Genomic DNA, 26,095 nt, shown 5'->3' on the forward strand with positions numbered 1-26,095 from the left:
TACGCAGGTTGACGTTTAATGTCACAAGTCTTGTCCTGTAGGCAGAATTTAGTGATTTCCCATTAGATAGATAGGCCAGCTGAAAAATCTAAATTGCCTATATGTAGAAATTACTGAAAACAAAAATGTGCTTCTTGGTCTTAATTTAAGGTTAGGGGTAGGCTTAAATCAGATGTTATGACATTGTGACTGTGCCAGCTAGTGACCTCTCGGCAAAGCTGCCTCCAGAACAAGATTCATGACGATAACCTGCGGAGATTACTTATCTCATGGGTAGGGATGGGGGATATAAAATGGGGTTGTATCACTTTAACATTCTTTGACGTCACCCTGATGCAGATTTCACCGGCGAAGGAGGACACTGATGTGAAAGCAGTTAGACCGACAAAAAAAAAAGGACCAACATGATTTAGACTCTTCTGTAGTCTGCTTTAACGGAGGGGGAATGGGTAGACTAGTGCTGCACGCTATTTTGGAAGAGAGGATTTCCGTCCGTTTGAACCAGTAATATTGTACAGAGATGTCAATACATCTGATGGGGTAAAGATAAAACATTCGAAAAGAAAAGCAACAATCTGGATTCTGGAGGGCCGGAGAGCACATAGGGATGCTCGAGCGTTGTCACAGCGACACAACTTGCTAGGGCACTGTGCACGCGCCCCGCCGAGAGGCAGCGTGAGCGAGCTAAAGAAGCAGTCGCACAAGCGCAGCATCTTTTCGGTGCATGGCTATAACGGGTCGGAGGGGAATCACGGAAAACCACCGCTACTACCCAGAGACGAAGCAGGCAAGCGCCACCATGATTCAAATCGTCCTCGCTATTTAAACTGTCGTTTGAGCTATCCTCTACACCCGCAAAGAGCAAGCGGGGATGGTTTTTTTTGGTTGAAAATCAACCTGCTTGCAAAATCACTGTTGCCAATTTATGTAGACGAGGAATTAGACAAGATATCGTTTCGTTGTCAACAAATGATATATAAAGATATATATAGAGACTCGTCAGATGGAAAGCCACCGCTGGAAGAATTATTCCAAAATCACTTTACATGCCTTCATCTCGTGTGTAATGCGCCTCACGCAGCAATAGGCTTTATTTGTTGGAATCCTTTTCCTTTCCTTTCGTCGTTGTCTCCGTGACCCTCATCAGAATGTGGTAGCCCGGTCAATCTACCGGGATTGAGCGGGTGTTGTCGGTAAACAGAACCTGGGAAGCTTTCTAAAACCGTCTCCTTCTGCAAAGGACTATGCTTCAATATTTCCCCATCTAGAGGAACGGTTTGACAGCGATCTAGAAGTCAAAGAAGATTCCTTTTGAAACCCCCTTGGAATCTTGCTACCCTTTAGATCACATAACAGGTAAGCACATCGCTCTCTCGGTTGTCGAGAATGTAGGAATTATTTCCATACTTCACAGAAAACGTGAATAAAACAAGCGATTTGTTTGCTTGTAATTACAGTGTAATTAGGCTACATACATGTTTATTTGTCCCGTCCTTTCATGTTGGGTAGCAAATAGCATTAGAATGCCTTTGCAATCTCACTGATAGTTCTCACTGATAATCTCTCAATGATAACTCTCGTTTGAAGCTTTGAATTCGAACCTGTTAATGATTGCGTGCTGTGGCGTTAACACTATGATGGGCTACACCCCCAACAAGCAACCAGTTCAAAGCTTTTGAGCCTCCTTTTCCCGATGCGGGCAGGGAATACATATCCTCCTTTTTTAAAAATAAGGACTGAATTCAAACTCTCCTTCGGTGGTCTCTCCACATATGTAGATGTTGCCAGTTTCTGGTGCCATTGCAGGGTAGCCTAAAGTAGATTTATTTCAAACCATCCAAAGCCCTTAGGCAGCATTAGCATTTCAACCACACATTTGTTTGTCTTTAGAATGTTTCACAAATATTAACAGATCAAGTCAAGCTTTAATACCTCTATTATGCTATTTCCTCTGATTTTTCTAATGATTTACATTCATTACACTGTTTTAATGTTGTAGTTGCATAGTTTATGGGTGAAATGGTGCAATTGCACCCCCCCCTTTCTCCTCCCCCTCCAAAGAGAGTTTCCAATGCAACCTATCTATCTGAGCATCTTATGTGTAAAGGGGTAGATAGCTAGCCCCGACAGGAAACGCCATGCCTGTGAGAACATATGTCTCTCACACACACTGACTGCAAAGAATGGGCCACATTTATATGCGGGGCTGGTATGGAGGGCATTCCAAGATCCATCCAGTTGATGGTAGAATTCAACAGAGACAAGAAGACCTCTGTTCTTATCAGCCCAAGAGCATGGGCACACACGCACACGCGCATACACACACTATCATGCATACACACACACACACACACACACACACACACACACACACACACACACACACACACACACACATTATCACACACACATTCTTAGGCACAGAGCTCTGTGGTTGCCCTATATTGCAGTTATTATGGATAGCTCTGTTTACCAGGGGGAAACTATTTAATGGATGCGAGAAATGTGTTGTGGGACTCTGTCGTTGTGCTGAATAGATGTTGTCACAGAGAGTTGTCTCGCTCTCTACTGGGAGCAAGATGGGAGGAGAAGTTGTGTGTGTGTGTGTGTGTGTGTGTGTGCAGGTTGTAGTGGCAGCCTAATCACTAGAAATAGACTTCGCTTTCAAATATTTGAAAAGGTCCTGAGAACGTCAATACACTATATGCCTTCCTCGGTGCTTACTATAAAAGAAAAACCATTACCCAGCACTGGGCGCAAACATGTGATGCTCGGAGCCCAAGCGCGTTGCTCAGACCACTGCGCCCCCGCAGGTCACAAGGCTCTAGCAAGCAGTGAAAATACTTGATGATACTTGGTAGTATGAGGTTGGTTGGTTTGCAGAGCTTTCCCCAAACTATAGCCCTAACTTCAACCACTCGGAATGAATGTCTAAACTGTTAACCTTTGAGTCGTTTATGTTTTAACCCTGTAACCATGCGGAATTAACTCTGTAACCACGCTGAATTAATGCGTCAAAAATAGACGTTTATCCATAATACATCCAATTTCGAAGGGAAACTAAGAGATCTTGGTGACAGTGGTGTTTGTGTGTGCGTGTTTGGTTGTTTGCGCTCTTGCGTGTGTGTATGCACGTGAGGTGAGGAAGTGCGTGTGCGTGAGTGTGTGTGTGTGTGTGTGTGTGTGTGTGTGTGTGTGTATGTGAAGCTCATTGCTCTGCAGCAGCACGTCTTGTTTATTTGTATGGCAACAGTGGATCCATGTGCTGTAATTGATTCACAATGGGCCCATTAAACATGGGAGACAGGTGGTCTTGTTAAGGAGACATATACCCACCTACCTACCAGCCATTCTGTGATGTGTTTGTGTGTGAGTCTGTTTTCAATGTTCTTTGCCATGCGTGTGTCTGTGTGCTTGTGCGTGTGTTTCTGTGTCTCTTTCGAGTGTGTGTAGTATGTTGTTTTCAAAGTTACGTGCTCTCAGACTCCCAACACAGACACAAGCCCAGGTTAGACGGAGACGGAGGGAGGTCCATGCAGGTGGAGGCAGATGGGCTGAGATGTTCAGTGGGCTAGATGGGAGGTCCATGCAGGCGCAGGCAGATGTGCTGAGATGTTCAGTGTGCTAGATGGGAGGTCCATACAGGCGGAGGCAGATGGGCTGAGATGTTCATAGGCATGTCCTAGATTGATAGCTCATCACGTGGGTCGCTAACCATTACAGATGGAGAAGGTTGTGACATTAGAAAGTTGAAACAACCTATGCTTTCTGGGCTGCTATTCATCCTGTCAGTGTAGCTTGGTTTTGCTGTAGTCACGTTGCTTGTGATCTCTCACAGATTCATGGTGTATCGCCAATTATGTTCCAATTTTGTATTTGATAGTAGATGGATACCTGAATATCCATTATGTATTGATGTCAATCTTAGACGAGTTTGCTCTGCTTAATTGGCAATGTACTGTATTATATGCTCGGTTACTAGTATGTGTTATATAATGATGCAAATTGATCTACTGTTTTTAGGTTCCCTCTATAGGTATTGGGCATATGGGATATTTCAAGGTGTATCCTAGTCATGGGGTGGCAGTATTTAGGCCTACCTGTTGCAGGTGTTGTGCGGTTCATTAGTGAGTTTCGTCAATGGGCTGTTTAGTCTGGTAAAAGGCCCATGTTAGTTCACTGTGTGGGGTTGGAACAGTGGGCTGTTAATAGCATTCTTTGTCTACCTCCTCATTTATTTGTATGTAAAGCATTCTTCTTTATCTAATTGTTGCTGAATGCAGTTGAACCACTTCACGCTTCATTTTAGTACACTGGGTGAAAAGTGTCCATATCAGGGGATGTCAATATGACACGTTTTTGATATTCTAGAGCAGTGGTTCCCAAACCTTTTATAGTCCCGTACCCCTTCAAACATTCAACCTCCAGCTGCGTACCCCCTCTAGCACCAGGGTCAGCACACTCTCAAATGTTGTTTTTTGCCATTATTGTAAGCCTGCCACACACACACTATACAATACATTTATTAAACATAAGAATGAGTGTGAGTTTTTGTCACAACCCGGCTCGTGGGAAGTGACAAACAGCTCTTATAGGACCAGGGCACAAATAATAATATAATAATAATCAATGATTTTGCTCTTTATTTAACCATCTTACATATAAAACCTTATTTGTTCATCAAAAATTGTGAATACCTCACCACAGGTTAATGAGAAGGATGTGCTTGAAAGGATGCACATAAATCTGCAATGTTGGGTTGTCTTGGCGAGAGTCTCAGTCTTAAATCATTTTCCACACACAGTCTGTGCCTGTATTTAGTTTTCATGCTAGTGAGGGCCAAGAATCCACTCTCACATAGGTACGTGGTTGCAAAGGGCATCAGCTTCTTAACAGCACGATTTGCCAAGGCAGGATACTCTGAGCGCAGCCCAATCCAAAAATATGGCAGTGGCTTCTGATTAAATACAATTTTCACAGAACTGCTTGTTGCAATTTCGATGAGGCTCTCTTGTTCAGATATCGGTAAGTGGATTGGAGGCAGGGCATGAAAGGGATAATGAATCCAGTTGTTTGTGTCATCCATTTAGAGAAGTACCTGCGTAATTGCGCACCCAACTCACTCAGGTGCTTTGCGATATTACATTTGACATTGTCCGTAAGCTTGAGATAATTTTCACACCAAAAAAATCATACAATGATGGAAAGACCTGTGTGTTGTACTTGTTAATGCAGACAGAGAAGAGCTCCAACTTCTTAATCATAGCCTCAATTTTGTCCCACACATTGAATATAGTTGCAGAGAGTCCCTGTAATCCTAGATTCAGTCATTCAGGCGAGTAAAAACATCACCCAGATAGGCCAGTCATGTGAGAAACTCGTCATCCAACAAGCGGTCAGACAAGTGAAAATTATGGTCAGTAAAGAAAACTTTAAGCTCGTCTCTCAATTTAAAAAAACATGAAGAAATCTTTTTTTAAATGTGAATCACATTTTTTTGTGGCGTACTGTTGACGGAATTGCACATACCCTACCCCAGTTTGGGGATACCTTTTCTAGAGAATACAAACCATTTCCAATGCATATTTAGATTTTTGTGGCATGACAAATTCTGAATCCAGGTGTGTCTTGATGTGTCTCTCTTCATGCTGACAAATACTGACTGTCTACATCTATGTTTTCTCAGCACATTCAAGATATGAAGATATATTGATTCCAGATATGCTTCTCTTGGCTGAGGTCCATATCCGGATCTTGATATGCTTTTTGATATGCTGAAAATAAGGACCTTTTCTGATGCATTTCTAACTTTTCAGCTCAATAATTTCATGCACAAATCATTTTCGGATTCCCTCGGGATAACATACATGGTATGGCCGGATATTGACTCATTAAATATCCTGAGCTAGGCATGTGCGGACATCTTATTTTCTCTATATGATGACGAATACTGACAGTAGGCCTCATATACCAAACAAAAATATAAATGCAACATGCAACAATTTCAAAGCTTTTACTGAGATACAGTTCATATAAAGGAATCGTTCAATTGAAATAAATTCATTAGGCCCTAATCAATGGATTTCGCATGACTGGGAATACAGATATGCATCTGTTGGTCACAGATACTTTAAGAGAAAGATAGGGGCGTGGATCAGAAAACCAGTCTGTATCTGGTGTGCATTCAAATTGCCATTGATAAAATGCAATTATGTTCGTTGTCCGTAGCTTATGCCTGCCCATCCCATAACCCCACCGCCACCTTGGGGCACTCTGTTCACAAAGTTGACATCAGAAAACCGCCCGCCCACACAACGCCATACACGTGGTCTTCGGGTGTGAGGCCGGTTGGACTTACTGCCAAATTCTCTAAAATGACTTTGAAGGCGAAGTATGGTTGAGAAATGAACATTAAATTATCTGGCAAAAGCTCTAGTCTACATTCCTGCAGTCAGCAAGAGTGGCTTTTCATTGTCCCCAGCACAAGGATCATCTGTGTAAGGATCATGATATTTGGGACTCGTTTCAGGTAACTAGGCGTATGTTGCGCGTCACTACTTCACAGCCATTTGAACGTAAACTTTTTTTGAAAAATCTAAATTCTTTTTTTGGCAGAAATGCCTTCTGGAACATGTGAACTTTCATGTTCCTTAATAACAAACGTGTGTGCCATCTGTAAATACGAATACAATTGTTCAATTACAAGCCTAGTAGGTTAAGCCATGGAAAAATCAGGCAACCTTCCCGCTAGCCATGATTGGCTGAGATAATGAGTGGGCTGGACATACCGAGAGATGAGTTCGGATTGGTCTGCCATGTAGCTCGCTTCTGTCTATATGAGCTGGTCAGTATGTGTAGGTAATCCTTTCTAAAGATGTCTTGTAGTAGAATGGTTTAAGTGTTCCTTTCCACTTTCTGGAGTTTTGAAATCAGTGGAATTAGAGTATGATAACTAAGGAGATGGAGCAGATTCTGGCGTATGGTCGAAAAGGTTGTTGTATAAAACACCTGTCTCTGCATTACATCTTCAAACTAAGGTTAATCATGGCATCAGTGACAGAGAGGGAGAAGCATCCATCCATGTATACGGGTAAGAGATTCTAGCTCGCTACATTTACAGATATTACACATTTCTAATTTTGGCAAAGTCATTTTCATTTCAAGTTAGTGTACTGTTAGCTAGCTAACTGACGTTAGCTGGCAGGCTAGCTAGTTAACGTTACGTGTATGATCTGTGTAGTAATATTATTAGTATCTCAGAGCCATTTGCATTGCTAGTTATAGCCTAATGTTAGCTAGCTAACATTGAACCTGGTTGGTTAGCTACCTGCAGATTCATGCAGGGTAGTAACGTTATGAGTTGGGATTATGGTTAATTGTTGAGCTAGCTAGCTACATGTCTTAACAAAAGACTCCAATATGCAAATAACTATTTCAATAGAATGTTTATGCTGTCAGTGTGTCAACTGTCGATAGACGTAGTTGGTAAATTCGCTCTGGCTATGTACTCCGATTTCAGAGCACTCTCGTCTGAGTGTGCCAGAGAGTAGAATAACATACAAATTTGCGAATGCTCAACACCCGTTGAATATGGCCGGTGTCAGTAAACATTGGCAAAAAAGTGTAATACAATTTTTGCCAGCAGCACAGTTGCAGTCACCAACGCTCTAGATAACATGAAAACAGCCTAACCAGCTCTGCTAGGGTGAGTAAAATGGTCAGAGTGAGCTGTTCTCACATTTGTGTCTAGAACGTAGCTAGAAAGCTAGTAGCTAGAAAGCTAGCCAACGTTAGCCAGTTAGCTTGGGTACTTGATTGTGAGGTCAGAACGCTCAGATCAACTCTACTCCTCGGCCAGAGCGTCCAGTGTGCGGGCAATTTTTCAAGGGCCATTTTCTCAAAATTGAGGTTACAAGTTTATCAACTTTCAAAGCAGAATTACTTTCCCATTGTTCCTCAACTGTAGTGTATGACATACCATTTTATAGCTCTGAGTCTCTACTTTTATCCAATGTAAAAACCACAATTTCAAATGTTGCTGCATTAGATCAAATTGAGACGGTTGGTCACATTTAATCAGCTTCTTGATAAGCCACACCTGTCAGCTGGATGGATTACCTTGACAAGGGAGAAATGTTGACTAACAGGGTTGTAAACAAGCTTTATTTGCATATGGAACATTTCTGGGACCTTTTATTTTAGCTCATGAAACATGGGACCAACACTTTACATGTTGTGTTTATCTTTTTGTTCAGTGTATCATATTTTCTTAGCACATACAGTGCATATGCTCTTGACTGTGGTCCATATCAGGATCTTTTTTGAGGACATGCTCAATAATTTGACAAATATTAAATCCATTTCATTCTTTCAGACACTAGCTATAATTTTTGATTTTTCTCTGGATAAAGGCGCGCGCAAACTAGTAGGTAAAAGCACTGTAAGTGGTAGCCTAGCAACAAGAATCACATATTTTCTGCTGTAGCGTTCCAACTGTCATTATTTTATTTGGGCTCCACAAATGAGTGTGTAAACAGTGTGTGGTCAAACTGACAACTGGAGAAACAAAGAAGTGAGAAGCTGTTCAGAAAATACCTCAAAGAAGTTAACACTAAAGTAAGTAGCTAATTTGAGATGTTTTATTTATCTGTGACTAGAATCAAGAACGTTAGCTACTTTGGCCAGCAGCCAGTAGGGCTAGCTAGCTAGGTTTGAATGGTGGGTAAACTGGTAGCCTAGCTAGATAACAAATATCAAAATAGCCTTCCCTTCAATTATTACTTTTTTACCCCCTGTAAAGCCTCAAAGTAAAAGTTAACGTTTTAAAATGGTATTACTGGTTAATACAAGCTAGCTAACTAACTTAGCTAGCTAGCTAACTAGCAACTTGGCTAGCTAAATAGCATGTTCCAGTTAGTTTTCTCGTTTTACATTAAAAAGTTAGAGTAGCTACCTTGTGGTATGTTTATGTGAAATGACAATATTTTCTTGCAATGTCGACACAATTTTCATTCATGATTTATGCATTGACCGTTTGGAGTGGATCACAGACCAACACTACCATCGCTCTAGACTACGAGGGACCGACGCTGATGACCCAATCTGCACCCATCGCATTCATCGTCCATAACAAACAGGGCAGGCAGGGGTATTGAGGGTGTGCACCTTTTATTTTCTGTTAGATTGGCCTACGTTTGTATCTTTACCGAAAACATGTGTTGTGATGGAGCTCTGGAGTTGCTATGCTGCATTTTTTTAACAGTATTCCACTGATTTCAAAACTCTTGTCAACTTTATTTGTAACAACAAAAACAAGTTATTAAGGCAAATGAAAGTTCACATGTTCCAGAAGGCATTTCTGCCCCCCCCCCAAAAAAAATGAATAACGAAGGGAGAAAAAAAACGTTAAATGCCTCTCCTGTGAAGTAGTGATGTGCGACATACGCCTAGCTCCTTGAAACGGGTCACATACCCTTTCCAAAGGTAGAATATTCTATATGTAAGCGGGTGAGTGTCTTCACTCATATGGTAGCAGGGAGATGTAAGAGGTCCGGATCAGAAGCATGTAGAAACTGTCCCATTACGGAGAATATATTGAATAAAATATATGATAAATATATCCCCTGATATTGACCCTTTTTCGCCCAGTGGTGTATAGACGTTTGGACATGATTTTGCACTTGAACCTGGGTTTCCAACGGAGGTAAAACTGCTAGGTTGCGTCTGAAATGGCACCCGATTCCCTACACAGTGCCTTATGGGCATGGTCAAAAGTAGTGCACTACATAGGGAATAGGGTGCCAGAACAGACACATCCTACTCTCTCTACAGGACCCTTTTGTCACATGTATTCTTCATCTTTTATTTCCTTTACTCCTTCATCTATTGCTGTAAAAACTCAATTTATTTGGTTGAAAGGATCTGTCAGCTGTGTTTGTCTGTGTGTGGGTGTGTGTTTGTGTGAGTGAGAGAAGAGTGTCGTTACCATGGAAGCACCTTTTTTGACTGATAGCTGGACTGGTCAGTTTCTACCTGGGTGTTTTTCTGTTTTGACCGTTGGTAGTGTATGCAGGATTTGAATTATGGGTGCCAATGGGCACTGGACACCTCCATTGCAGATATGGGAATCCCCACATGTACTACATATAGGGCTATATAATGTCATTCATTCCCGACCATGGTCCCTTCATCTATTTCAAGGCCACCCCTGAGACACAGTGTAACTATAATTCCAGTCCTCAGTATTAGAGGTCGACCGATTATGATTTTTCAACACCGATACCGATTTATTGGAGGACCAAAAAAAGCCGATACCGATTAATCGGACGATTTAAAAAAAATAAAAAATAAATAATAATAATGTTATTTGTAATAATGACAATTACAACAATACTGAATGAACACTTATTTTAACTTAATATAATACATCAATAAAATCAATTTAGCCTCAAATAAATAATGAAACATGTTCAATTTGGTTTAAATAATGCAAAAACAAAGTGTTGGAGAAGAAAGTAAAAGTGCAATATGTGCCATGTAAGAAAGCTAACGTTTAAGTTCCTTGCTCAGAACATGAGAACATATGAAAGCTGGTGGTTCCTTTTAACATGAGTCTTCAATATTCCCAGGTAAGAAGTTTTAGGTTGTAGTTATTATAGGAATTATAGGACTATTTCTCTCTATACGATTTGTATTTCATATACCTTTGACTATTGGATGTTCTTATAGGCACTTTAGTATTGCCAGTGTAACAGTATAGCTTCCGTCCCTCTCCTCGCTCCTACCTGGGCTCGAACCAGGAACACATCGACAACAGCCACCCTCGAAGCAGCATTACCCATGCAGAGCAAGGGGAACAACTACTCCAAGTCTCAGAGCGAGTGACGTTTGAAACGCTATTAGCGCGCACCCCGCTAACTAGCTAGCCATTTCACATCGGTTACACCAGCCTAATCTTGGGAGTTGATAGGCTTGAAGTCATAAACAGTGCAATGCTTGCAGCATTGCGAAGAGCTGCTGGCAAAACGCACAAAAGTGCTGTTTGAATGAATGCTTACGAGCGTGCTGGTGTCTACCACCGCTCAGTCAGACTGCTCTATCAAATCATAGACTTAATTATAATATAATAAACACACAGAAATACGAGCCTTAGGTCATTAATATGGTCGAACTATCATCTCGAAAACAAAAAGTTTTTTCTTTCAGTGAAATACGGAACCGTTCCGTATTTTATCTAACGGGTGGCATCCCTAAGTCTAAATATTCCTGTTACATTGCACAACCTTCAATGTTATGTCATAATTACATAAAATTCTGGAAAATTAGTTCGCAACGAGCCAGGTGGCCCAAACTGTTGCATATAACCTGACTCTGCGTGCAATGAACGCAGATGACACAATTTCACCTAGTTAATATTGCCTGCTAACCTGGATTTCTTTTAGCTAAATATGCAGGTTTAAAAATATATACTTCTGTGTATTGATTTTAAGAAAAGCATTGATGTTTATGGTTAAGTATAGTCGTGCAACGATTGTGCTTTTTTCGCAAATGCGCTTTTGTTAAATCATCCCCCGTTTGGCGAAGTTGGCTGTCTTTGTTAGGAAGAAATATTCTTCACACGGTTCGCAACGAGCCAGGCGGCCCAAACTGCTGCATATACCCTGACTCTATTGCAAGAGGTGACACATTTTCCCTAGTTAAAAGAAATTCATGTTTGCAGGCAATATTAACTAAATATGCAGGTTTAAAAATATATACTTGTGTATTGATTTTAAGAAAGACATTGATGTTTATGGTTAGGTACACGTTGGAGCAATGACAGTCCTTTTTTGCGAATGCGCACCGCATCGATTATATGCAATGCAGGACAGGCTAGATAAACTAGTAATATCATCAACCATGTGTAGTTAACTAGGGATTATGATTGACTGATTGATTGTTTTTTATAAGATAAGTTTAATGCTAGCTAGCAACTTACCATGGCTTCTTACTGCATTCGTGTAACAGGCAGGCTCCTCGTGGAGTGCAATGTAAAGCAGGTGGTTAGAGCGTTGGACGAGTTAACCGTAAGGTTGCAAGATTGAATCCCCGAGCTGACAGGGTAAAAATCTGTCGTTCTGCCCCAGAACAAGGCAGTTAACCCACCGTTCCTAGGCCGTCATTGAAAATAAGAATGTGTTCTTAACTGACTTGCCTAGTTAAATAAAGGTGTAAAAAAAAAGAAATCGGCAAATCGGTGTCCAAAAAATAACGATTACCGATTGTTATGAAAACTTGAAATCGGCCCAAATTAATCGGCCATTCCGATTAATCGGTCGACCTCTACTCAGTATACTGTTGTCTATGTGTGCATCCATGTTTCTCTGCTAGGGATATGATGTGCCAAAATCATTGAAGGGTATTGAAAATGTAAAAACAGCAGTTTGAGATGTTTTCTTCCTGTTGAGGACCTTGGTCATCGTGATGTGGTTTGTTTGGCTCTTCATATTCTGACTGAGTGTCTAGTGTCTCTATCTTCCACAGTGCCACCACTCTGCATTGCCCAGGCCTGTTGAGAAGGTATCTTCATTCCCAGGGAGAGAGTGAGAGCTGGAGAGAGAGAGGGTGAAGATGAGAGATTTGGCTGGCTCTTGGCTGGTTGCAGCCTTCATATGCTCAGTAGGGGTGGCCGTCAATTCCAGAAGATAGTCGATTCACACTCTTTTAAATGTGAGAATTGAGAATCAACTTCTTCCAGAACGAACAATTGATTCCTAGAATGTTTCACTAAATTGCACGTTATTTTCCCGACTCAGAAATATCCAAGTGCGTAGTCCGTCACTCCCATTGCTTAGTGTTGATTCCTATAATTTTTGGTGTTGGTATACATTGGCTTACATGTTATTTTCTGGAGTCTGATACATCCAGTAATCAGCCAGTTCTTCTCATTCTCAGACCTTTCCACCAGTCTCCCCCAAAATTCGTTGCGTCATCCGTTAGACGGAGGCGCCGTCCTATCACCGTCCTCATTAAGGTGAGATCAAGGTTGAGCGCTCTGAGGTGTTAACACACACCGCTCAATGGTGTTCGCACAAAACACCACTCACTGTGATAAGGCTAGCGCTACTGACAGCCAGCTCACCAGTGACACCCAGACCACCGGATAACACTCTCCCCCGATCTGAGAGACAGAGAGACACAAAGTCACGGACAGCCCTGCTAGGCTAGCCAGATCCTTCTCAGTTTGATAAGGTGCTGTGGTGGGTTGCTGGGTTGGTTTCTCAACCAAATCCCTTTGACAATAAACATGAATACCAACATCAGAAAGAGCTAGGCATTGTGATTTGGCTATATGTGTGGGTGGATTTCAATGTGAGACTGAGAATCTTCTAAATCCAATCAACAGAATTTCAGACACCCCCACGGGATTATAGATAGACATGTAGCAGCCCACATCCTGATTTGTTGGCCGACTGGTCGTTCCGATCGCATTGACACAGTGTGATGCAGTTTATCCTTATCGATGATAATTGATTCCCTGTGTGTGTGTGTGTGTGTGTGTGTGTGTGTGTTTATTACTTTCTACCTGCTTTACTATAGTAGGGTCTTTGGACTACCTAATGCCCTCTGCTCCTCTTTTGGAACCAACATGGATTTAACTCATCACACATAAATCCCAATGACATGAGTGTAGATTAAATTATGTTAACGTAATGTTTGTTCCGTTACAAAACAGTCACACCGCATCCGAATAATTGCATCGATCGAATTATAGAAATCAAGTGAGTTACCCGTATCAACACAATCCCAAGGTGATGCTCAAGCCCATCCCCAGAGGCCTTACAGTATAAGCTAGTGTACTAGCCTTTAGCACTAGCCTCTCCTCCTCCCTCCCCCACATCGGAGCTCTCTCCCTGGAGATGAGAACCCTCGTCTGCTGGGGTCTCGATTTGACATCCACGACTCCACTATACTGCACACTGACACGAGGGAGAGAGAGAAAAAGCGATAGAGGGAGAAAGAGAAAGAAAGAGGGGAAGCGAGTGGGGAATGTGCCCTGAAAGGTATCAGAACTCAGGATAAGACCCAGATGCAGACAGTTCGAATCACAGAAGTTTATTTACAAAACATGGGGCAGGCAAACGCCAGGTCAAGGGCAGGCGGAGGTCGGTAATCCAGGGCAGAGTCCGTAAGGTACAGAATGGTAGGCAGGCTCAAGTTCAGGGCAGGCAGAGGTCAGTAATCCAGGGCAGTGTCAAAGGTACAGAAGGCAAAATAGTCAAAACCGGAAAAACTAGAAAACAGGGACTGAAGTGAACAGGAGTACGGAAAAACACGCTGGTAGGTTTGACAAGACAAGATGAACTGGCAACAGACAAACAGAAAACACAGGTATAAATGTACAGGGGATAATGGGGGAAAAGAGGAGACAGAGTGCTGTGATACAAAGGTTTAATCTTTGATAGGTGAAAAGTGGGATGTATACGGAGGGAGCAGGGCAACAGAAGACTAAGAGGGCCTAAGAATCTTAGAGATTGCGGGACTACACCCGGAGGGGCAGATCCCGAGTAGACAGTCATACCCCCTGCCCGAGACGATAACGGGGAGCCGGAGTTGGGTGGCGGTCCGCCTGTCGTCAATACCTTGAAGTGGTCTTGAGAAGAGCCGGCCAGGCTCTCTTCCAGATACGGCGACAGTGGTGGACAAACATCTGGGCCGAGAGTATGCTGACCTCTTGCTCAGGGAAGAGCGGGGGCTGATAACCCATCGAACACTCGAAAGGCGAGAGACCAGTGGCTGAGCAGGGGATGGTGTTGCGGGCGTATTCCATCCACACGAGTTGCTGGCTCCAGGTGGTGGGGTTGGCTGAGACGGGGCAGCGAAGAGTCATCTCCGGGTCCTGATTAGTTCGCGCCAACTGGCCGTTAGACTGGGGGTGAAACCCAGAGGACAGGCTGGCCAACGACCCAATGAGTGTACAGAACTCCTTCCACAACCGGGACGAGAACTGAGGACCACGGTCGGAAACCATGTTCACCGGAAGTCCATGTATCCGAAGACGTGCTGCACCATGAGCTGGGCCGTCTCCTTGGCTGAGTGTAGCTTGGAGAGGGGAATGAAATGGGTGGCTTTGGAAAACCTGTCCACCACCGTAAGATAGTGGTGTTGCCATCAGACGGTGCGAGTCCAGTGACAAAGTCCAGAGATATATGTGACCAGGGAAGGTGAGGGACAGGAAGTGGTTGAAGGAGGCCAGCCGGAGCTTGCAGAGGAGTCTCATTCTGAGCACAGAGTAGTGCAGGCAGCGATGAACGCAGAGATGTCAGAGACCATGGTGGGCCACCAAAAGCGATGTCTAACAAAGGCCAGGGTTCCGACGGGAACCAGGGTGACAGGCAAGCCTGGAGGAATGAGCCCATTCCAGGACCGGGGAGCGTGTGTCTGGGACAAACATCTGGTTAGCCGTGCCCCCCAACCGGGGTCCGCCTGGGAACGCTGTGCCTCAAGGACCTGGTTCTCTATTCCCCAGATGAGTGCAGCCGCCAGACACAAGGTAGGAAGGATGGTCTTGGGGTTCGAGGGTGTAGCATCGGGGCTATAGCGGCGTGAAAGCACATGCTTTACATTCTTGGACCCATGGCAGTAGGAGATGGTAAAGTTAAATCGAGTGAAAAGCAGAGCCCATCGAGCTTGCCTGGAGTTGAGACGCTTGGCGGTGTGGAGATATTCCAGGTTCTTGTGATCCGTCCACACAATTAATGGATGTTCCGCCCCCTCTAACCAGTGCCTTCACTCCTCCAACACCATCTTCACCACGAGTAGTTCTCGATTTCCCACATCATAATTCCTCTCTGTGGTGTTAAGACGATGGGAGAAGAAGGTGCAGGGATGCAGCTTAAGGTCCAGAGCAGAACGCTGGGACAGGACAGCCCCGACGTCCGAAGTGTCGACCTCCACCATGAACTGACGGGACGGGTCCAGATGGATTAATATGGGAGCTGTGGTGAAGTGGTGCGCCCGGTCAGCAGCTGGGGACCATGTGAACGGGACCTTGGGAGAGGTGAGTGCTGAAAGGGGGGAAGCCAGGGTGCTGTAACCCTGGGTAAAACGGACATAGAAATGGGCAAATCCCAGGCACCATTGCAGCTGCACTCTGGATGTGGGTTGGGGCCAATCCACCTCCGCTCTCACCTTTCCAGGATCCATCTGCAAATTACCAGCAGCGAGGATGTATCCAAGGAAGGAGATGGTGGAGTGATGGAATTGCATTTTCCTGTTTTCACAAAAAGCTGTTTCTCCGGGAGATGCTGGAGGACTTATCGGTTGTGGAGAATGTGTTCTTGAGCTGAGCGGGAAAAGGTGAGGATGTTGTCGAGGTAGAGAAACACGAGCCGGTTCAACATGTCGTGGAGAATGTCGTTAACCAGGGCCTGGACCACAACAGGAGCATTGGTCAGACCGAATGGCATCAACAGGTATTCGTAGTGTTGGCTAGCCGTGTTGAAGGCTATCTTCCACTCATCACCTTTCCGTATCCACACCAGATGGTAGGCGTTCCGCAGGTCCAACTTTCGAGCCGCCTCCTGGAGTGGCTTGAAAACCGAGGCGATGAGTGGTGGCGGGTAGCAGTTCTTAACCGTGATGTCATTGAGGCCCCGGTAGTCAATGCACTGGTGCAGGGTTTTGTCCCTCTTCTCCACAAAGAAGAACCCTGCGCTGGCAGGGGAGGCAGAATTACGGATACACCCTGCAGCCAGGGAGTCCTCGATGTACGTTTCCATAGCCTTGGACCCGACAGTGAATACAGCCGTCCCTGGGGGGGTGTAGTGCCCAGGAGAAGGTCGATCACGCAGTCATAGGGTCGATGCAGAGGAAGCAAAGTTGCCTGGGCCTTGCTGAAATGTTCCCAGAGGTCCTGGTAGTCCGCGGGAATGGCAGAGAGGTCCGGGGCTTCTTCCGAGCGCACAGGAAGACATCCCGACTTCAGGCAATGAGCGTGACAGAACGGGCTCCAGCCCACAATAGCACCAGCAGTCCAGTCGATGAGGGGATTGTGATGCTGGAGCCATGAAAACCCCAATACCACGGGTACCTGAAGAGACTTGATGAGCATGAACTTCATAGTCTCACTGGTTCCCTGACACTCACAGGTTGATAGGAGTGGTATTGTGGATGACTATGCCTATAGAGTGCCCATCCAGCGCTCTAACGTCCATGGGAATGGAGAGGGGCTGAGTGGGGATGCCCAGCTCTGACACCAGGGTAGTGTCCATGAAACTCTCATCGGCCCCAGAGTCAATTACATTTACATTTTACATTTTTGTCATTTAGCAGACGCTCTTACCCAGAGCGACTTACAGGAGCAATTAGGGTTAAGTGCCCTGCTCAAGGGCACATTGACAGATTGTTCACCTAGTTGGCTCGGGGACATGAACCAACAACCTTTCGGTTACAGGCCCTACACTCTTAACCACTAGGCTACCTGCTGAAACTCCATTGTGATCTCCTTGCCTGGCTACCCATCCACACTGCGCCGGCCAACTGGCGTTTCTTTTCCACGATGAGTCTGGATTTGCATCCCTCCCCGACAATTTCTAGAATGCGAACACAATCTGACCAATCTGATTGGTCCCAGAAACCGATGGGTTGGACCAGAGCCTGCCTACCTGATGACGTTATCAACTTTGATTTTCTGATTGGATTGTCTATAACGAATCTAACCAATCACTGATTAATTTGTTTTGAAGTCACACAAACAACTTCTAGGATGGCAATTTCAGACTGACTGTATGTAGCGATTGATAGAGCAGAGGAATTCAATTCAGGGTGAGTGGTCAGGCAAGTGATCTCCCAAGCAGACATACAACTCAGTCAGTCTATGAGTGGACCAGTTTGATGCCCTGTCCCGTGTCCAGTATATTGGGAGGGAACCAGCCCAGTTTGAGTCGCCTAAAGCACCTCAGACACACTCCACACATCCAGAGGAGGTTGAGCCCACAGCACCAGTTGGATAGGTGCACCAGAGGATAGATAGCCTGGGGGAAGTGGGTCTTCCAGTGCTTGGCAGTGTCGCTCCCCGTGGGAAGATGGAGCATGTAGTCGTTCCAATGAGTACCCGGAGAGATTTTGACTGGTCGCCCCCACCACAGGATGGCATGGAGAGGGGTACGAGTAAGGTGGAAAGGAAAATTCTCCATATGGCCCACCAAAGTACTCATACCTACTGATGAGCCTGGTCTTATAATGGACAGGTAGACACATAATAACCGTTAGTCCTGCAATACAGACAACTCTTGGTGTTAAGTTTCTGTAAACGTTCGGCTGGAGACTACCTAGCTCAGCTGAGTCGCATCGGCTCCGGAATAGGCGTGTCGGCAGACCTCGGAGACTCTCCGGGGAATGAGGGTAACCTTGGATTCTCTCGGAAACGTGGAGGCCAGGGACTTCCGGGAGTTGGAGTGGGATCGGAATCAGACCCCCTTTCCCTCCTACCTTCCTGTAGCCGCCCATCGATCTGGATGGTCAAGACGATGAGCAAGTCGAGATCCGTAGGCAGCTCCCGGGCTGCGAGCTCATCTTTAACCTCCGCCAATAATCTGTGGAGGAACGTGTCGAACAGGGATTCCGGGTTCCAGGCACTCTCGGCAGCCAAAGTGCAGAAATCAACAGCATAGTCTGCCACACTGCCACACACTTGACGAAGCTGGAGAACGGAGAATCAAAACTTTTTTCACCTCAGCCACGAACTCCTCCAGACTGAAGCACACGGCAGATTGTTGTTCCCACACCACCGTAGCCCAGGCGAGGGCCCTCCCTGACATCAGTGTTATGAGGTATGCTATCTTGGAGCAGTCCGAGGGAAAGGACAAGGTCTGGAATCCTTCTATAAAACCTTGAAGTAATTCCTTGTGTCTCCCAATGGTGGCTCCTTGGAAGGAGATGGCGTTGCAGAGCTGGTCCGAGTCTGCTGGGACAGTCATGGCCAGTTCGTGCTATCAGGATAAGACCCAGATGCAGACAGTTCACAGAAATGTATTTACAAAACGGGCCAGGCAAACGACAGGTTAAGGGCAGGCAAAGGTCTGTAATCCATGGCAGAGTCTGTACGGTACAGAAAGGCAGGCAGGCACAGGGTCAGGGAAGGCAGATGTCAGTAATCCAGGACAGTGTCAAAAGGTACAGAACGTCAGGCAGGCTCAGGGTCAGGGAAGGCAGAATGGTCAAAACCGGAAGAACTAGAAAACAGGAGCACGGAAAAACATGATGGTAGGCTTGACGAGACAAGACGAACTGGCAACAGACAAACAGAAAACACAGGTATAAATGCACAGGGGATAATGGGGAATATGGGCGACACCTGGAGGGGGTGGAGACAAGCACAGGTGAAACAGATCAGGGTGTAGCAAAAGGAAAATAGTGTCTCTAACAATACATAATGCTATAGGCAAGCATGGGACACCATAGAGATATAGTTCAACGTCAATGTTTGGCTTTCATACGCTCTCTATACAACAGCATCCTCCACTTCCACAGACTAAACACACATAGGCCCATTAGTATGACCTGGGAGCAGCACAACTGAACGCACGTACACACACACACACACACACACACCATTGCAATAGTAACAACCACAAGAGTTGTGACTTCGGAAGATGGCGCCGAAGAGGATGGCCACTTGTTTGTAACTTATTTTGTACATAATGTTGCTGTTACCGTCTCTTGTGTCACGCCCTGACCTTAGAGATCTTTTTATTCTCTATTTTTGGTTAGGTCAGGGTGTGACTAGGGTGGGTAATCTTGATGTTATATTTCTATGTTGGCCTGATATGGTTCCCAATCATCAGAGGCAGCTGTCTATCGTTGTCTCTGATTGGGGATCATATTTAGGCAGTTTTTTTCCCACCTGTTGTTTGTGGGATCTTATTTTGAGTTGGTGCATGTTGCACCTCTGTCGTCAAGGTTTGTTATTTTGTTTATAGTTTATTGTATGTTTTGCGAAGTTTCACATATTAATAAAGATGTGGAACGATACTCACGCTGCACCTTGATCCTTCTCTACAAACAAACGTGACACTTATGACCGATAATAACTTCTGGACATTAGAACTGCAATTACTCACCACGAACTGGAAGAAGCTTTTTCCTTTAACCAGTCCGACGAGAAGGATATACTGCCAAATCCTTGTTGTTTGCATGAAGAAAAGATGGCGGAAAAGAGGACGCAGATCGGGCTGCCTTCTGAGAATCCGTAGGTGAGCGAGTAAACTCCCACTGCCATCCGTCCTACTTGCTAACATGCGATCATTGTAAAATAAAATTGATGACCAACAATTACGATTATCCAACTGACGGGACATTAAGAACTGTAATATCTAATGTTTTACCGAGTTGGGGTTGAACGACAACACGGATAATATAGAGCTGGCTGGATTTTCCATGCACCGGCAGAACAGAGAAGCTCTGTCTGGTAAGACGAGGGTTGGGGGTGTGTGTCTTTTTGTCAATAACAGCTGGTGCACGATGTCTAATATTAAAGAAGTCTTGAGGTATTGCTCGCCTGAGGTAGAGTACATTATGATAAGCTGTAGACCACACTATCTACCAAGAGAGTTCTCATCTATATTATTCGTAGCTGTCTATTTACCACCACAGACCGATGCTGGGACTAAGACCGCACTCAACCAACTCTGTAAGGCCAGAAGCAAACAAGAAAATGCTTATCCAGAAATCCGACCATAATTCTATCCTCCTGATACCTGCTTACAACTAAACACTTAAGCAGGAAGTACCAGTGACTCGCTCAATACGGAAGTGGTCAGATGACGCGGATGCTACACTACAGGACTATTTTGCTAACACAGACTGGAATATGAAAGAAACCCTAGGCCCACTCCAATTCACATGAAGATCCACAGATAACACAATCTGAATTTCACTCCACACTGCCCTTTCCCACCTGGACAAAAGGGACACCTATGTGAGAATGCTGTTTATTGACTACGGCTCAACATTCAACACCATAGTTCCCACGGAGCTCATCACTAAGCTAAGGACCCTGGGATAAACACCTCCCTCTGCAACTGGATCCTGGACTTCCTGACGGGCCACCCTCAGGTGGTAAGGGTAGGCAACAACACGTCTGCCACACTGATCCGCAACACTGGGGCCTCTCAGGGGTGTGTACTTAGTCCCCTCCTGTACTCCCTGTTCACCCATGACTGCATGGCCAAACACGACTCCAGCATCATCATTAAGCCGACACATCATCATTAAGCCGACACAACAGTGGTAGGCCTGATCACCTACAACGATGAAACGGCCTATAGGGAGGAGGTCAGAGAACTGGCAGTGTGGTGCCAGGACAACAACCTCTCCCTCAATGTGAGCAAGACAAACGAGCTGATTGTGGACTATAGGAAAAGGTAGCCAAACAGGCCCGGGACTGTAGTGGAGCGGGTCGAGAGTTTCAAGTTCCTTGGTGTCCACATCACCAACGAACTATCATGGTCCAAACACACAAAGACAGTCGTGAAGAGGGCACGACAAAACCTTTTCCCCCTCAGGAGACTGAAAAGGTTTGTCATGGATCCCCAAATCCTCAAACATTTCTACAGCTGCACCATCGAGAGCATCCTGACCGGTTGCGTCACCACCTGGTATGGCAACTGCTCGGCATCTGACCGTACGACGCTACAGAGGGTAGTGTACGGCCCAGTACATCACTGGGGCCAAGCTTCCTGCCATCCAGGACCTATATAATAGGCGGTGTCAGAGGAAAGCCCATAAAATTGTCAGAGACTCCAGTCACCCAAGTCGTAGACTATTTTATCTGCTACCGCACAGCAAGCGGTACCGGCGCGCCAAGTCTAGGACCAAAAGCCTCCTTAACAGCTATTTTCCCCCAAGCCATAAGACTGCTGAACAATTTATCAAATGGCCACCGGACTATTACATTGACCCCCCCCCCCCCCCCCTCCATTTGTTTGTACACTGCTGCTACTCGCTGTTTATTATCTATGCATAGTCACTTCACCCCTACCTACATATACAAATGACCTCAACTAACCTGTATCCCCGCACACTGACTCGGTACCGGTACCCCCTGTATATAGGCTCGTTATTGTTATGTTATTGTGTTTCTTTTTATACATTTTAAAATAATTTTTTACTTTACTTTATTTGGTAAATATTTTCTTAACTCTTCTTGAACTGCACTGTTGGTTAACGGCTTGTAAGTATTTCACGGTAAGGTCTACACTTGTTTTATTCGGCGCATGTGACAAATAAAGTTTCATTTGATTTAAACACATTTTTGCAAAGAGGAGAGGGGAGGCAGAGCGAGGGAGAGAGCCGAGAGAGAGGAGAGAGAGAGAGGTGAGAGAGAGGTGAGAGAGAGCAGAGAGAGAGGAATATAGCGTGGTGAGGATTATCACTCTTATGTATAATGATGTGGGTTGTTACTTTCAGACACACACAGCGACTGGAGCCAGTCTGACTCTCAGACAGTCTAGTATAATCAGCCACTGGCATGGTAGCTCTGCTACTATAGGGAGGCTGTTAGCCATTTAATGTCCATCCATTGACATAAGTGGCTGAGGTCTTGGGTGGTTGGGTTTGAGGCATTGTCAGGGTTGTTACCTCAGACACATATACACACACACACACACACAAACACAAACAAACAAACAAATAAACACAGACAGGCAGCGAGACTAATTGTCCCACCTGAGAATGCATGGGGACCAGGTCTGCTCCCGTGAGAGATATAATCACTACGCTAGCTGCTGCTAGTTGCTGTAACAAGACGAGCTGTTTCCACCTCACTGCTACTGGCTGTCCCCTGATGGATGGTCGATGAGTGGAATCCATAGGTGTGTGTTTGTCAGGAGTGTGTGTGTGTTCTATGTGTGTTTCTTGAGAGTCGCTCACTTCTTCAGGCTCACTTGAGCACTTAACCTGAGGGACTCCAAAACAAACAGAGTGTTCTAAGTGCATACGGTACGGCTGATGCAGTTAGGCTTGCAGAGGCTAAAGTGGGGACGCTAACAGGTGTAGGATCTTAATTTGACCATGCTGTTGCAGGATAACTTTCTACAGGACATTTTAAACCTGTAGTGTATTTGAGGTTTAAGAAGGCCTCTGAAGTTTAATTTCCACTTTGAACTTTCAGCATTGATTTTCCCTTGCGAAAAATGTATCAACCCCTATACAAATGTCCATGAATTATAATCCACATAATAATTCACATTTCCTGTTGCTGCAGGATTATTTTCCTGCTGTCGCATACTGGCTCAAATTAAGATCCTACATCTGTACAATGCACACAGAGACACACACACACTTCTCCCTGACAGTCAGTTCTACGCTAGTGAGCCGACGGCGGCTCGGAGCATTGGGAAGCTGGTTAGGGAGAGAGACGGTAGCTTGACAGTGATGAACGAGTGGCAGATCGGGAGTGTCAAACTTTTGCATCGGCATCATGATGATCATCATCTCTGTTATTGCCACAATCAGCAAAGAAAACAGCAGTCCCTCAGGATGTGAGATGCGCACGAACACACACACACACACACACACACATACAAAGTGTATAGAGGGCCTCATTGCCAAAATTCCGATGTATCCCTTTAATCCACCCTTCCTGCTGGACCTAAAACATTTGTAATGTATTTTTTACAAGGTTTTAACCTCGAACCCAAACTGACATGCTTTGTTTCACCATCATTTAACTTTAGTAACGGAGTATTTAACTTTAGATTTTAGGCTAGTAAGGTTCTGCTTAGTGCCGATCCCTCATGTTAATGGCCTGGGGCTCCCGAGATCGCGCAGCGGTCTAAGGCACTGCATCTCAGTGCAAGACGTGTTGGATGTTCGAATCCAGGCTGTATCACATCCGGCCGTGATTGGGAGTCCCATAGGGCGGCGCATAGTTGGCCCAGCGTCGTCCGGGTTTGGCCGGGGTAGGCCGTCATTGTAAATAAAAATGTGTTCTTAACTGACTTGCCTAGTTAAATAAAGGTAAAACATTTTATAATTACACGGTCTCAAGGCTGAATCCAACCCTCAGTGTGTGTGTGTGTGAGGTACTGTAAGGGTGGAACGCAACAGTGGAGAGAAAGGGCGAGAGGCATGCTGGTGTCGCCCCCCTAATGTACAGCATTTAGGGAGCTAGCCTCAGATCAAATGCTAATGCTAGTCACTAATGAGCAGTGAGATTGCTTTCCCTGCTCTCTGCGCTAGCTAGCGCCTAGCAGTTAGCGACCTTCGTTCTTCCTCTTCCGCCTCTCCCCTCTCCAAGGCCATAGTGCAACAGAAACAAGTATTTCTTAGTTCAGTTTCTTGCCTGTTTTGGGCTGTTTTTCTCTTTGGTGCCTAATGAATAGGAGGACTGTGTAGTGGAAGGTCCTCCTTGACTCCCACAGAAAGAGTTCAAATGCTGCAGAGAACGAGTGAAGACCTGGCTGCCCGGGAAGGCGTCTTTGCTCTCCTGTCGCCTAGATGAAACGATTATTTTCAATTTCTGTTTAAAACTCAGAGGAGTTGGAAATATGGGGGGGTTGGGAAGGTGCAAGTCAGCAGGATTTTATCCCTCTCACACTCCGTCCATCCTTCCATCCCTGAAAAAAAGAGAGGGAGAACAAACACGTTTCAGAGGATGAGCTTGATCCCTTAACTGGAAAACCTGCTTCTCGTTCGATGAGCTCAAAATGAGCTCAATACCCCTCAACATCCACCTCTATACCTCTAACCCTCGGCCATTCACCCCTCAACATCCACCTCCTATTCATTAGACTTCCACCACTGCTCAACCTTTCCCTGGCCACATATCAGTCATTCGTTTTTTTCTTCTCCATTCTTTCTCTACGCGGAAGGGGACTTGTAGTGCGGGTGGTTGGCTGTTCAGAGATTTGCCCAATTAGGAGGATCTCTGAGATCATTATGGAGCAAGGCTCCGGAGTCCACTCCCCGCCCCCATCCACCTCTGCCCCCAAAAACAGCTCCATCACCCCCTCACCCTCTAACCTCTCCCTTCCACTCCCTCTCCTTCATCCTCCTCCGTCCTCCGCTCCCTTCTCACCCCTACCACCATCCCTCTCCCCCTCTCTTCCTCCTCACCTCTCCCCATCTCCAACCCCCTCCCTCCATCCATCCCTCTCGTCTTTACTCCCCTCTCCTCATCTCCCTCCCTCCTCCTCCTCTAGTCTGACCTTCATGGGGCCTAATCGAGTGTGGAGCCTTGCTAAATGGATCCGAACCGTGAACACGTCTTGGTCCAGGCCTGCTGCTGCCGGTGTCTGTCTGTCTGTCTGTCTGTCTGTCTGTCTGTTTCAGCCATCGGAGTTAGATTACACTACACGTGAACCATCACTTATGTTTGTATGATGTAACAAATATATATAGAATGCAATTATTTGTCCAGATGAAATCAATAATATATTTAAGCAATAAGGCCCAAAGGGGTGTGGTAAATAGCCAATAAACCACGGATAAGGGCTGTTCTTATGCACGATACAGCCCTTAGCTGTGGTATATTGGCCATATACCACAAACCCCCAAAGTGACCAACTTATTAAGAACAGTAAAAATATGTTTTGTCATAACTGTGGTATATCGTCTGATATACCACGGCTGTCAGCCAATCAGCATTCAGGCCTCAAACTACCCAGTTTATAATTAGTTGTATAACACAATATTGATTTGTCTGTTATGCCTGATTTAGATATTGAATTTAATTTTGTGGTGATTTTTGTGGTGCTTCTATTCTCCTTGTAGTCAGATATGCTTTTAAGATATTCTGAGAAAGACAATTGAATTTCCCGTGTGGATTTCATGACTGATCTACAAAGAGAAGAGATATGTGGTGTCTAGTGGGAGAGGAGAGCTGTTATTGCCCAGAGGACAGATTTCACTTAATGTGCTGCTGGTTGCTCCTCTGTCTGCTGTTGCTAGGGCTACAGGGAGCAGACTCCACTGACGGCGCTGTTGTTGTTTGTCAGTGTTGTTTGTTATTTGCATGGCAGAGAGGTTAGCGCCAAACAATACTGGTCACTGTCACAGTCAATCCGCTCAAAGGTCAGGTTGAGAAAAATAGCCTTCTATGACCCCACAGCTT

The 26,095-nt window shown here is 45.1% G+C and overlaps 1 protein-coding gene across 5 annotated transcripts in view; it reads left to right on the forward strand.

The window, feature by feature from the left end:
• The first annotated feature begins 347 nt into the window (after positions 1 to 347).
• Positions 348 to 26,095, forward strand: part of nlgn2a (neuroligin 2a) — a 241,886-nt gene continuing 216,138 nt past the window's right edge. For all 5 annotated transcript variants that reach the window (XM_029753988.1, XM_029753990.1, XM_029753991.1 and 2 more), the window contains exon 1: positions 348 to 1,356. The gene's annotated coding sequence lies outside the window, so the exon portion shown is untranslated. The remainder of the gene's footprint in view (positions 1,357 to 26,095) is intronic.

Source organism: Salmo trutta, chromosome 5 (genome assembly GCF_901001165.1).
Source record: "Salmo trutta chromosome 5, fSalTru1.1, whole genome shotgun sequence".
NCBI lineage: Eukaryota > Metazoa > Chordata > Actinopteri > Salmoniformes > Salmonidae > Salmo > Salmo trutta.